Here is a 12,992-nt window from a genome sequence, read left to right on the forward strand (position 1 = left end):
TGCTGGGGTGGCAGGAAGGGTATGGAGAAGGAGACTGTCTTTGTTCAAGAGGCTGGTGAGAATCAGAGACCCAGAAACTAATCAGCATCAGTTTTGGCAACTGCTCTCCAGCATCCGTGAGAAACTGAGATGGGGTGAGGGCTTTGAAAGTTATGGGCTCCCCTCCTGGACACAGACACCCCCAGCTCCTCCTTTCAAGAGAGGGGCTACAGGCTCCTTGAGGCCATTTGCTTCCAATCCCTGCTTGAGAAACACTGCCCCATCTATGCTGTGAACCCTGGGTAGGTGGCCCCAAGTATAATCAGGCAGCCCTGTCCCTCCTCTTGGGGAGGAAAGGGCACAGAGGCCCTGCCTGGCTGTTCCCAATGCCTCCCTTCCAGGAAAGGTCACTGGGGCCAAGGATTCTCCATGGACACAATTTCTCCTTACTGCAGACTGGAGAAATCCAGTGAGCCTGCCATTGCCACCGGCATGCTTTGGTGGCAGAATAAATGACTGTTCTACAAGCCTATTGTATAACTTGCAGGCCACTCTGCCCTACAGAGGCTCTGCCCTGCCCCTCATTTTGTCTTCCAAAGGGCCTTACTGTTTACACTCTGTATATAGCTCCTTATGGCTGTGCCCATCACTTCTTGCTGGGATCTAGAACCATCAAATGGGGAGAGCTTTGTCATTTTTAGACATATTTATTGGTCAGGGTACTTCTGTTTTCTCCAAACTGCAAACTGTTCCTTTTTAGCTTACAACCCATAAAGAACTCCTTTTTGTACTAAAGGCCCACAACAGGATAAATTGAGTTATCCTGTGATCTGTGTTCACTTTTTAGTTTCAGCCTGTCTCTTTAACCGATGGCTACTGTCCTTTGGGACTTTCAGCATGACCAAAAGATTTGGGAATTTTGTTGGCTCTTAAAACTCACATGATTAGTCTTTGAAAGTAAACAAAGTTTAACTTGTTCAGTCTCACCAGATGCATCTGTGATGCTCTCAGGGCCTCAGTCTGGAAGGTGGCCATCAGTAAAATGGGTGAAACATTACTTTACATGAAAAAATATACAAGCCCAAGTAGACATGTGTACATGGTGAGTGAGAGAACACCTACCTGGAGCCGTGCTTATTAGCGTTGATGGTTCAACAAACCGTCCAAAATTTGTTGTATTCCCAAGAGGCTATAGGTAGTCCAGTCTTCAGCTAGATAATACCAACCACACATATCCAACCAGCAAAGGAATGATGATGGTAGCCCAGTGGACCTTTGGAAGGAGAACTGCTAGACAATACCCTGGGGTGTCTGGAGTGGAGGTGTTCTGAAACAGGAAGAACCAACTGCTGGGGCCAACATGGACCAGTATTTTCAACCAGAAGCTTCCTGTAGTAGGGAGGTAGTCTGTTGAAAAGGTCACCACAATTTCAGACTCCTCATCCCAATATTACAAGGTAAAAAGACAGCCAATATCATCTGGGCTCAGGAGCAGAAATTTCGCCCTGGGGGTCTAGCAAGTACTGGACTTTCAGGCCTGGCATCCCCCAAAGCACAGGAGGAGCAGTTAAAAGCAGATACTGGGAGCATGTTGCGTACATCAAAGAGGGCCCCATCTTGCAGCACACTGGCTGCCCTAACTCTGGGAACACTGGCATGGCCCCCAGAATCTTCTCACAGAGGTGGGCCCATCTGTCAAAGCAAGGAGGCAGACTCTTTTGTCAATGTATTGAACGTTGGGCTTCTGAGCAGGAGAGTTCAACAGCAGGGGAGGGTCTCTTAGAGGGTTCCCACATGCCAAGGCAGTTGAGCCCACAGGAGGTCCATAGTGGGGACAAGGGATAAATGTGGAGAGAGAGCTTTCATCAGAAGGATTTAAGTGGCGGGGGGGTGGGGGTGGGGGTGGGGGGGGGAGGGGAGCAGGGGTTGCTCCCTGTCCTGGATGACAGTGAATGTAGAGACAGGTGGGGTCAGCAGCTTGCCCAGTACTTTCTCTAGGCTTGATGACCAATCAGCAAAACATATCTGACCTTTAAGCCTCAGCTTTGGTCTCCTGCACATGGGGCCCTCAGCACAAAGCTGGCCTCCTCTTATGCCCTCCATACCAGGGAACAAGCCTGCAGGAGAAGGGGGCTGGGGCTACAGAGCCCCTAGAGAGGCTGTGCCACAGCAAGGGCATCCAGTGACCCAGTTCTAAACATCAATAAAGCAGAGTTGCTGACCTTGTTCTCAGGACATGGCAAAGGGTCCTGGAATAGCCAAGAGGAATGGAGGGAGTAGCAACAGCCTTTCTAAAGGAAGGAGCCTCTTGCAAGTGGTTTTGGGACATCTGGAAGAAGTGCATTCACTGCACCACTTTCTGGGTCTTCAGGTGCCCCAGCCCAGTCCACGACTGAGGGAGTAGAGAAGACTCTCTCAGTGCCCATGAAAATGGGACTAAGTGTTCCTTTACACAATCCTCAAGGGATGGAGTGAAGCCTGAAGGAGTCATGAGTGAGAAGAAGGATGCTCCTGTGAGATTTGACAGAGACAGAAGCAAGCCTCCAAGGGCACTGGTATTTGCCCAGTTCCACCACCCACCCCAGCCCCGCCCCCTGCCAATTCCTTAGAAAGCTGCATTCCCACTTCCATCCCAAGGTCCCAGCTCCAGTCCATCCTCCCTTTCCAGCTGGGCTCTTGCCACCCATCTTGCTTTCTTCCCACAGTCTCAGGACTTCTGTCCCAGCATCGTCCAGGGCTGCTTTTGCAATTCACCTGGGACCTTTCATTTCCCCAATCTCCTCCCTCTCTGTCTCTGCCACAGTCCACACTGGTAGCCACTCCCTGTTTCCTGAAATATTCCTCTCCCTGCCTGATCCACACCCCTGGGATCTTCTGGTCCCCTGACCACATTCTCTCCATCTCCCTCTCTGCCTCCTGTGCAGGTGCCTCTACGGTCTTGTCCCCAAGGTTCTTTTCTTATCTCTACTTGCCACCCAATCTCATCCACTCCAAATCATCTTAATGACCACTTGTACATAAATGGCTCCCAAGTATCTGTCTGTCTCTAGCTCCAAATGTGTGTGATCACCCTCCCCTGGATGACCTCAAACACCTCAAATACAAGCCCTCCAGCCTCTTCCAAAGTCATGTCCTCTACTTCTTGCAGGCATGACAAACCCACTGATGCTGAAGCTTCAGTATCTCAGAGGCCCTGAGCCTGCCTGCCCTCTTACATTATCTTCCCAAGACCTCCTTCCCAGACCCCTGGCTCAGAATTAAGCCCTGAGTGGCCCTCAGCCTCTCTGGTAGTTCACACCAAGGTCATCCAGGCTTAGAGTTCACCAATAGAATCCATATCTTCATCCACTACGTGGAAGTGGGCTGTCTGACCCTAGGCTATTCAAGACTAGGTGTGAGCATTCATTAAATCCTGGATCAATGGAGTTGCCCCATTACCCCTTCCTGCCACACTGCTCCAGTGCCCACTTGACGGCTGGCCAACATCACTGTCTTTGTAAGACCCTCCCCACAGCCAGTTCTACCAGTCCTCAAGGAGCTCGAGCCTGCATCCTTCTCCAGCCAGAGAGCCAGCTACACCCTGGACTTCTGAAGAAAGAAGTCTCCTGCTCCACATGCCCTGCTGCCCAGACCTCTCCTGGAGCCCTACTCTGCAGGCCGCTCACCATCACCACCACCAGCACTACAAGCCAGTCCCTTAGTCCCTCTGGTTCCAGGCGCTGACAGGTCCTGGGGAAAGTTTTTGGACCTCAGTGACTTGTCAGAGCTCAACTCCTCTGTGCCCTCCTGACCCCGTTTCTATTCCCATCCTGTCATACCCCCAGGGGGTTGCATGTTCACTGTACACTTGGAAAAGAATTTCCTTTTTTTTTTCTTCTTCTTGTGGTTTCAATGAAGCACAAAACCAGATGCTTATAAAGGCTAAACCCGTCCCATAGCCTCTCAGCTCAGAATGGCTCTCTAGGGAGCCCAGTAGATCCAGGTGGTGCTGGGGATGGTAACTTTGGGAAGAGGGGCTGCACTCGGCTCTCCTGAATGTCTAGGCTGTCACTTATTCCCTTTCCCATCCAACACTTTGAGGGAGCAGGGAAACAAAGAAACTGGCCTACATTCTCAAATTGCTCTTGTCTAGAGAAAAATGAAGCAGGAATTGCAGGGTGAACTTGGAACCAAGAAGAAATATAGGAACTGGGACCACAACAGGCTGAGCTTTTAGAGCCAGGAGCTAGAAGGAAGGACACACTGGAAGAGGACTTCACCCATGGCATTTGTGGATATCCCTTCCAGGAGTTTGACATTCATGTGACTCCATCATACTGTTTGCATACACCTTCTTCTGTCCTGCCAGAAACCATAGGACTCTCAGCTTCCATTCTGGAGACAAGCCACAAAGGCTATGGCTCACTGGCCAGCCCATGGATTGACTAATTAGAGGTCAGGTCTGAACATCTGGGCAGACAGATAGGCGTGAGATGAAGCACATAGTACAAAACACAGCTGCCTGGGTGCCAGTGTCTGTGAGTAGAGTAATTCTCCTAGATGGGGGAGGAGTGAAGCAGATAACGAAGGACAGAAGCGCCCTGGATATGCTGAAAATGCAACTGCAAGTAATAAGCTGCTTAAACACTGGTTATTGTTTTTCTCACTTCACAACTTATTAAGTAGGCACTTTCTGGTATTGTCAGTCACATACCCAAGATCTTTCTATCTTTGCTTCATAATCTTAAGTATGTTGGTTTTTATACTCCTTGTCGCTTCACCGTGATCAATGGAACCATGATTCACATTCATATTCAAGGCAGAGGAAAAAGGAGAAGGGTCTGGGCTATGGCATCTGCCTCCTTTTATCAAAATAATAAAAGTTTTCCCCAAACCACCCTTTCCCAGCTTACCTCCAGAAGTGGATATCATGACCACCCTGCAAGGGAGACTGGTAACATAAAAAACAAGACGGAGTGATAGGTCTGCAAAGTGGGCCAAATTTAGCTTACCACCTGACTTTATACAGACTATGAACTAAGAATGGGCTTTACATTCTTAAATGGATGAGGGGGAAAAAGATCGAGAGATTATTTCATGACAGGTGTATTATATGAAAGTCACCTCTTGGCCCACAAAGCCTAAATGGAAAAAAAAAATTTTTTTTGTCAAAAAGTTTGTTGACCCTGCTTTAGGGCAACATGAATCATTGCCTCCCATTGGAAACCACTGCTACTCTGAAGAAAATCACAATTCTGGCAGCAGGAGGAAGCAATGGATATCATGCAGGCAGTTCTCAGTGTCTGTCACATAGGCCAGTCACTGCAATGCAAGCCTTTGTCAGCTATCTAATCTGCAATAGCATAAGCTAAGAGCTCCCCCTCTCATCAGGAACCTAACCAAGGGGGGTTTTCAGGAAGCCTTCTACCTCAAGGAGAGTTTCCCAAACTGACCAAAGGTGTGGAATTTTGAAAAAGTAAAAGGGGACACAATGAAATATCTGTCTGGCTATGCCTCAAAAGACTCAATCAGTTATTATCTGCTCAATGAACTTGCCCTCAGCCAAGGGGCTGGTCTTTGGTATTACAGTTGTAGAAAGTGAGTCTTGCCAGTGTCCCACAGTTACCAGTCTCATATAAGCTACACAGATGGCCTACCTAACTAGGACATGAAGTTCATAAGCCCAAAGCCAATGTACTCATTTTTAATGGGAACTATAACTTAACTCGGAGTAGGCAATGGCAACCCACTCCAGTATTCTTGCCTGGAGAATCCCAGGGACGGGGGAGCCTGGTGGGCTGCCGTCTATGGGGTCGCACAGAGTCGGACACGACTGAAGCGACTTAGCAGCAGGAGCAGCAGCATAACTTAACTATCACACAAGCCAGTGTTCTCATGACAATAATTGAACTTAATGGGAAGCCAAACTGTGGTCTGAAAGATATTTAGTGAGTTCAGAGACAGAGCCAGAAAGTTAAAGGGAAAATTCACTTATTTAGTACGCCAGGTATGGGGACTGGTTCCCAGGACAGGGTTCCATGTCCCAGGGCGCTGTGCCTCTGATTTCCCTCTCCATCCTCCCGTCTCATGTTTCCCCATGTCAGCCTTTTGTCTTACTCTGTTCCTCAGGAGTGAGAGGCAATAACATAAACAAAATATATAGTAAATGGTGATAAGCAAAAAAAAATATAACAGGGAAAGGGAACAGGAAATGTTGAAGCTGTAGAACATTGTACTTTCAGACTGAGTACCCAGGGAAAGTCTCAGGTAAAAGTTAATATGTGAGAAAAGGCCTGAAGGTAGTAATGATGCAAACTGTGCAAATTGTTGAGGAAAAGCATTCCTTGCAAATGGAACAGCAAGCGCAAAGTCTTAACTTAGGAGAAGACTTGGTGTGTTCAGGTTAGCGAGCAGGGCAGGGTAGATCAGGCAGATCAGGCAAAGTACAGGAATAGAAAATGAGGCTGCCAGATGTAGTAGGTGATGAGTGTCAAAGTGCACAGAGCCGTGTAAATAACACAGGACTCGGGCTTTCCCTCTGAGTGAAGTGGTGCCTTACAAGAGTTTGAGGAGAGAAGTGACAGGGTCTGACTTTGGGTGGACAGAGTTATTCTAGCTATTGTGTGGAAATCAAAAAAAAAACAAAAACAAAAAACACAAAGACCAGAATGAAAGCAGGAGGCCAGTTAGAGAGCAGTGACAGCAACAATCTAAGCTGATAATGGCTTGGCCAGAGGAATGCAGGTGAATGAGAAGAGGAAGATTCTGGATATTGTGGAGATGGCATTTCCATGGGCTACATCCATGCTCAGCTTTCCTTTCCCAAGTTACCATCTATACCTGCCTGCCTTATTAGAAGCCCTTAACATCTCAGGAAAGACTATTGTTAAATCAAAACCACTTCCAACTTAAAGTGACATCCTGTCAAGTCCTTAATAAAACCCTTCTCCTTAAAATACCAATAAATATTTTAAAATAGAATAGAAATTCAAGACATGTCTGAAACATAAGGATATCAGCCAACCATTTGGCAAACAGTGGGAACTCTAAAGGCAAGGAAATAGAATTAAAAGGCTAGCCAGAGTTCTATCCCTTGTATCAAAAGCACCACTGGCTGAGGGTGAGTAAGGAAAAGGCTCTACCCTCTTCCACCAGAGCCCCCCACAGCCTACTCCTAACTCCAAGAAGAGCTTGCCCAGTCATGTAATCTCCAACCACTGTCCTACTGCCAAGAATTGCTTTCTGAGAAGCCAAGAATACAGTCTATGATCACCCATCATCCCGATTCCCTGCAGGAACCTTCTGCCTTTAGCAAGGACTTCAATACTGTCCGGGCTTGTAGGTCTGGGTCAGAAAGGACATTGAGAGTGGAGGGAAACTGTCATTTCTCAATTCTCCATTTGCTAGAAAAGGAGTCACAGCAATTCTGAATTTTTAGAACAATGAGCTGAGAACGAGGCAGTGGTTAGATCTTTCCTCTATCGGGCAGGACAGAACTAAAAAGAGCTTCTGTCTCTTCCAGCTCCTCGAGCCAGAGTCAAGCCATGAAATGAATCCTCCAGGAATCTGAATCCCTTGGCCCATTCCTGCCAGGCCCCTTTGCTGGAGCTGTGCCACCTTTGTACCCTGGGTGGCTTCCCGTCGCATGGGCCACTGTTCCCTCTATCACCAGTGCCAACAATATCCCTCTTGGGTTAGATGACTCTCCCAAAGAGAGATGTTAGCTACTGCCGTGATAATGCTGCAAAACAAGCCACCCCTAAATTCACAGGTTATAAGAGCAAGCATTTGTCTTTCTTGTTTATGTGTCTGTCTACAGGCCCTAGGTTGGATTCCAGGCTTCTATAAGCTCAGATCTATTCCCCCTTTGTCCATATTCTCCATGAAGCATCAGCTATGAGGGACCTGTTCTTGCGACAAATTGCAAGTACATGAGAGGCAGAAACCCAAGTGCAAACGTGTTGGGAGCTTCAGCTCATACCACAGTGTGTCTGTTCACCTTCTGTTAGCCAAAACAAGTCAGATGGCTAAGCCCAAAGTCAAAAGGCAGGAAATATCCTCTATTCCCAGAGGAAGAAAAGTGATTGATACTCGCTGAGTATCAATTTCAATGAGTATCAATATCAATATTTGCTGATAATCTTTAATCCACCACAGGGAGTTAGGTTAGGACTTCAACACATGAATTTGAGGGGACACAATTCAGCCAATAACAACCTCTTTAGTGAGAGGAGATGCAAGTTCACATAGCAAAGCAAGCAGAAATAAAGAACTGAGGTCACTTTTGCCATTACCAACCCCAAGTGGCAACACCAATCTAGCTTTTGCCCCAAGCTAGACCAAGCTCTATCAAAAGGAATCAAGGTTCTCTGAAGAAATGGCTGTTTCAATGACAGCGACAGGAAATATACAAGATACGCCTAGAGCACCTTATAGTGCCGGAAAGTCAGAAAGTGTTCAAAAAGAAAAGAAAAAAAAAATCCAAACATTGATGGCAGCAGGTCAGAGACACAGGAGCCAACTGAAAGAGCTCCCAACAACCAAAGTTGGAATAATTTAACAACAAAACAAAGTAGTATTTATAAAATAAATATGCATGAGTCCATTCTGATATAAATAAATGACTGAACAAGTTAATAAATGAAAGGGGGAAAGGAAGAGAAGGAACAATTTTCCTGTGCAGAAGAATTCCAAATAAATTATATAGATACTATTATCTAAAGGAGGGGAACATAACTCCCCACTCCCTAAGTGTGTGGGCTGCAAAGTGACTTCCTTCCAAAGAGGACAGTATGATGGCAGGGGGATGGGGGAGGATAACTTCACAGTGCAGAAACCTGATAAAGTCTATCTCAGCAAAGTGATCAAGGTTCTATGGTGAGATGAAAATGGCACTTTAACTCCGCGGTTTTCCTCCTAAAAACCTATAATCCCAGTCTAGTCATGAAAAACACATCAGACAAATTCCAATAGGGGGCATCCTACAATACATCTGACTATACTACTCAAGGGAGAAGGCAATGGCACCCCACTCCAGTACTCTTGCCTGGAAAATCCCATGGATGGGGGAGCCTGGTGGGCTGCAGTCCACGGGGTCGCTGAGGGTTGGACACGACCGAGTGACTTCACTTTCACTTTTCACTTCCATGCATTGGAGAGGGAAATGGCAACCCACTCCAGTGGTTTTTTTTGCCTGGAAAATCCCAGGGACAGGGGAGCCTGGTGGGCTGCCGTCTATGGGGTCGCACAGAGTCAGACACGACTGAAGTGACTTAGCTTATACTACTCAAAATGGTTAAGATCATTGAAGATAAGCAGAGTCTGAGAAAACATCACAACCAAGAAGAATCTAACAAACATGATGGCTAAATGTAACGTGGCATCATGGACAGAATTCTGGAACAGAAAAAGACATTAGTTTATTCATCTTTCCTTAGTTTAACCTATGAACTTTGGTTCACTGATTAAAACATCGGTTCTCTGGTTATGACAAATATACCATATTAATGTAAGATGTTAATAGGGAAAATGGGGGTAGAGGCTAAATACTCACTTTTTCTGTAAGTCTAAAACTGTTCTTTAAAAAGCTATTAATACAAAAAAATGATAGAGTTGAACGGATAAACAGATACACAATTATATTTAGACACTTAAACTATTCTCTCAACAATCAAAAGAACTAGACAGAAAATCAGCAAAGATATAGAGGAAATCAACAACACTATCAGCCAACAGTATCTAGTCAACAGCTGTAGGATACTGCACCCAACAATAGCATAAACACATCCTTTTCAAGCACCATAGATCATATTCTAAGACAGACCATATCCTGAGCCATAAAACAAACCTCAACAAATTTTATTTCTTTTTAATTGAAGGATAATTGCTTTACAATATGTGTTGGTTTCTGCAATACATCAATATTAATCAGTCTTAGGTACACATGTCCCCTCCCTCTTGAACCTTCCTCCCACCTCCCACCTCCCATCCCTCTATAACCCTCAACAAATTGAATTGAGATCATACAGTTCAGCTTCACTTGGGGAATAAAATAAGTTCATAGTTCCTATTTATTTATTTAGTAAACTTACTTACTGAAACATCATTAAATCTTCCTAGCACAGAAGCTGGCATAAAAAAGTCTGATGAACAAACAAAACAATCAATGAATGACGGAATGAAGAAACAAAAAAGAAAATATCTTGTTGTTCAGTTGCTCATTGTGTTCAACTCTTTGCAACTCCATGGACTACAGCATACCAGCCTTCCCTGTCCTTGACTAACTCCCAGAGTTTGCTCAAATTCATGTCCATTGAGTCGGTGATGCCATCCAACCATCTTATCCTCTGTTGCCCCCTTCTCCTCCTGCCCTCAATCTTTATCACGCGGCCAAAGTATTGGAGCTTCAGCATTAGTCCTTCCAATGAATATTCAAGACTGATCTCCTTTAGGATTGACTGGTTTGATCTCCTTGCTGTCCAAGAGACTCTCAAGAGTCTTCTACAGTACCACAGTTCAAAAGCATCGATTTTTTGGTGCTCAGCTTTCTTTATCATCCAACTCTCACATCTGTACATGACTAGTGGAAAAACCACAGCTTTGACTATATGGATCTTTGTCTGCAAAGTAATGTCTCTCCTTTTTACTACACTAGGTTTGTCATAGCTTTTCTTCCAGGGAGCAAGGATCTTTTAATTTCATGCCTGCAGTCACCTTCTGCAGTGATTTTGGAGCCCAGGAAAATAATTCTGTCACTGTTTCCATTTTTTCCCCATCTCTTTGCCATGAAGTAATGGGACCAGATGACATGATCTTAGCTTTTTTTTTTTTTTTTCTTAATTGAAGGATAATTGCTTTACAGAATTTTGTTAGTTTCTGCCAAACATCAACATGAATCAGCCATAGGTATACATATGTTCCCTCCCCCTTGAACCTCCCTCCCCATCCCACCCCTTTAGGTTGTTACAGAGCCCTGGTTTGAGTTCCCTGAATCATACAGCAAATTCCCACTGGCTATCTATTTTACATATGGTAATATAAGTTTCCATGTTACTCTCTCCATACATCCCATCCTCTCCTCTCCTTTCCCACCCCTTCCCCGCCCACCCCCGCCGCTGTGTCCATAAGTCTGTTCTCCACGTCTGTGTCTCCACTGCTGCCCTGCAAATAATTCATCAGTACCATCTTTCTAGATTTCATGTATATGCGCTAGTATACGATATTTGTTTTTCTCTGACTTACTTCACTCTGTATAATAGGCTCTAGGTTCATCAACCTTATTAGAACTGACTCAAAGGTGTTCCTTTTTGTGGCTGAGTAATATTCCATTGTATATATGTACCATGTCTTCTTTATCCATTTATCTGTCAATGTACATGTAGGTTGCTTCTATGTTCTAGCTATCATAAATAGTGCTGCCACGAACATTGGGTTACACATGTCTTTTTCAATTTTTTTTCCTCAGGGTATGTGCCTAGTAGTGGAATTTCTGGTTCATATGGTGGGTTTTTTTTTTTTTAAGGCCTTGAATAGCTTTATTGAAATCTGTATAAACAAACATGCACATTTCAAATGTAAACTCAAGTGAACTCAAGTGCAGACAAAATTTTAACCTCTGTCATGCAGGAGGTTAGTTTACATTAAAAAAAAAAAAAAAGAAAGAAAGAAAAAGAAAAGGAAAGGATAAAAATGAAAAATGCAAAACAGCTTTAAAAATACCAGGATGAAAAACCAGCTTTAATATTAAGGTATAAAGCAAAGCCATGATCAACATACCTCATTTATCCTGGTTAAATGCATTTTTCTTTCATGTTTAAATGCTAACATAAATAAATAATTTACCATAATGTGCACTCACAGAGTGAACTTTTATTTACAATACACAATTTATAATCTATTGTATTTGATTAGTTCAAGTGAAGAACATTATACTTTTTGCTTTACTAATAGTGGGACACATAGCAATTTCTCAGGTAGTCGATATGTGAAACGTGCCCCAGCATATGCCAATTGACAATACATTCTTTCAACTAGATCGAAGGGGAAAAAGCAGCAAATGAAAAATGTTTCAAATGTTCACACATATTTTTGGGCATCCTGGATCCTTGAATGTGGTGAACTAAAATCAAATTCAAGGTTTATGTTTTATATACTGTACAGGTTCTGACTCTGGAACATGCAATGCCAATTCTCTTGTAACAAGTTCCCTTCTGAGAAAAGCTGTAAGGCTATGGTGAATTCCATCAGGAACACACAAAGAAAGTTAACAGACCTACCTTTAAAGCCAATTGTCCATTAGTAATTTAAAGGCCAGAAAAAAATTTCTCATCTAAGCTTGATGCAATCATTACTATGGATACAGAATACTATTAAATTTGTCTTTATATTACAATACTTATACATATTATAATAATACTTATTATTATACTTATTATACTTATTATAATACAATACAAAAATCTCCATACTGTCTTCCATAGTGGCTGTATCGATTTACATTCCCACCAACAGTGCAGGAAGGTTCCCTTTCCTCCATACACTCTCCAATATTTATTGTTTATAGACTTTTTGATGATGCCCATTCTGACTGGTGTGAGGTGATATCTCATTGTAGTTTTGATTTGCATTTCTCTAATAATGAGCGAAGTTGAGCATCTTTTCATGTGTTTGTTAGCCATCTGTATGTCTTCTTTGAAGAAATGTCTGTTTAGGTCTTTTCCCACTTTTTGAGTGGGTTGCTTGTTTTTCTGATATAGACTTGTATGAGCTGCTTATATATTTTGGAAATTAATCTTTTGCCACTTATTTCATTTGCTATTATTTTCTCCCATTCTGGGGGTTGTTTTTCATGATCTTAACTTTTCAATGTTGAGTTTTAAGCCTGCTTCTTAACTCTCCTCTTTCACCTTCATCAAGAGGCTCTTTAGTTCCTCTTCTCTTTCTGCCATTAGAATGGTATCATCTGCACATCTAAAGTTATTGATATTTCTCCTGGCAATCTTGATTCTAGCTTGTGATTCCTCCAGCCTGGCATT

This window comes from Bos taurus, chromosome 13 (genome assembly GCF_002263795.3).
Source record: "Bos taurus isolate L1 Dominette 01449 registration number 42190680 breed Hereford chromosome 13, ARS-UCD2.0, whole genome shotgun sequence".
NCBI classification, from domain to species: Eukaryota; Metazoa; Chordata; class Mammalia; order Artiodactyla; family Bovidae; genus Bos; species Bos taurus.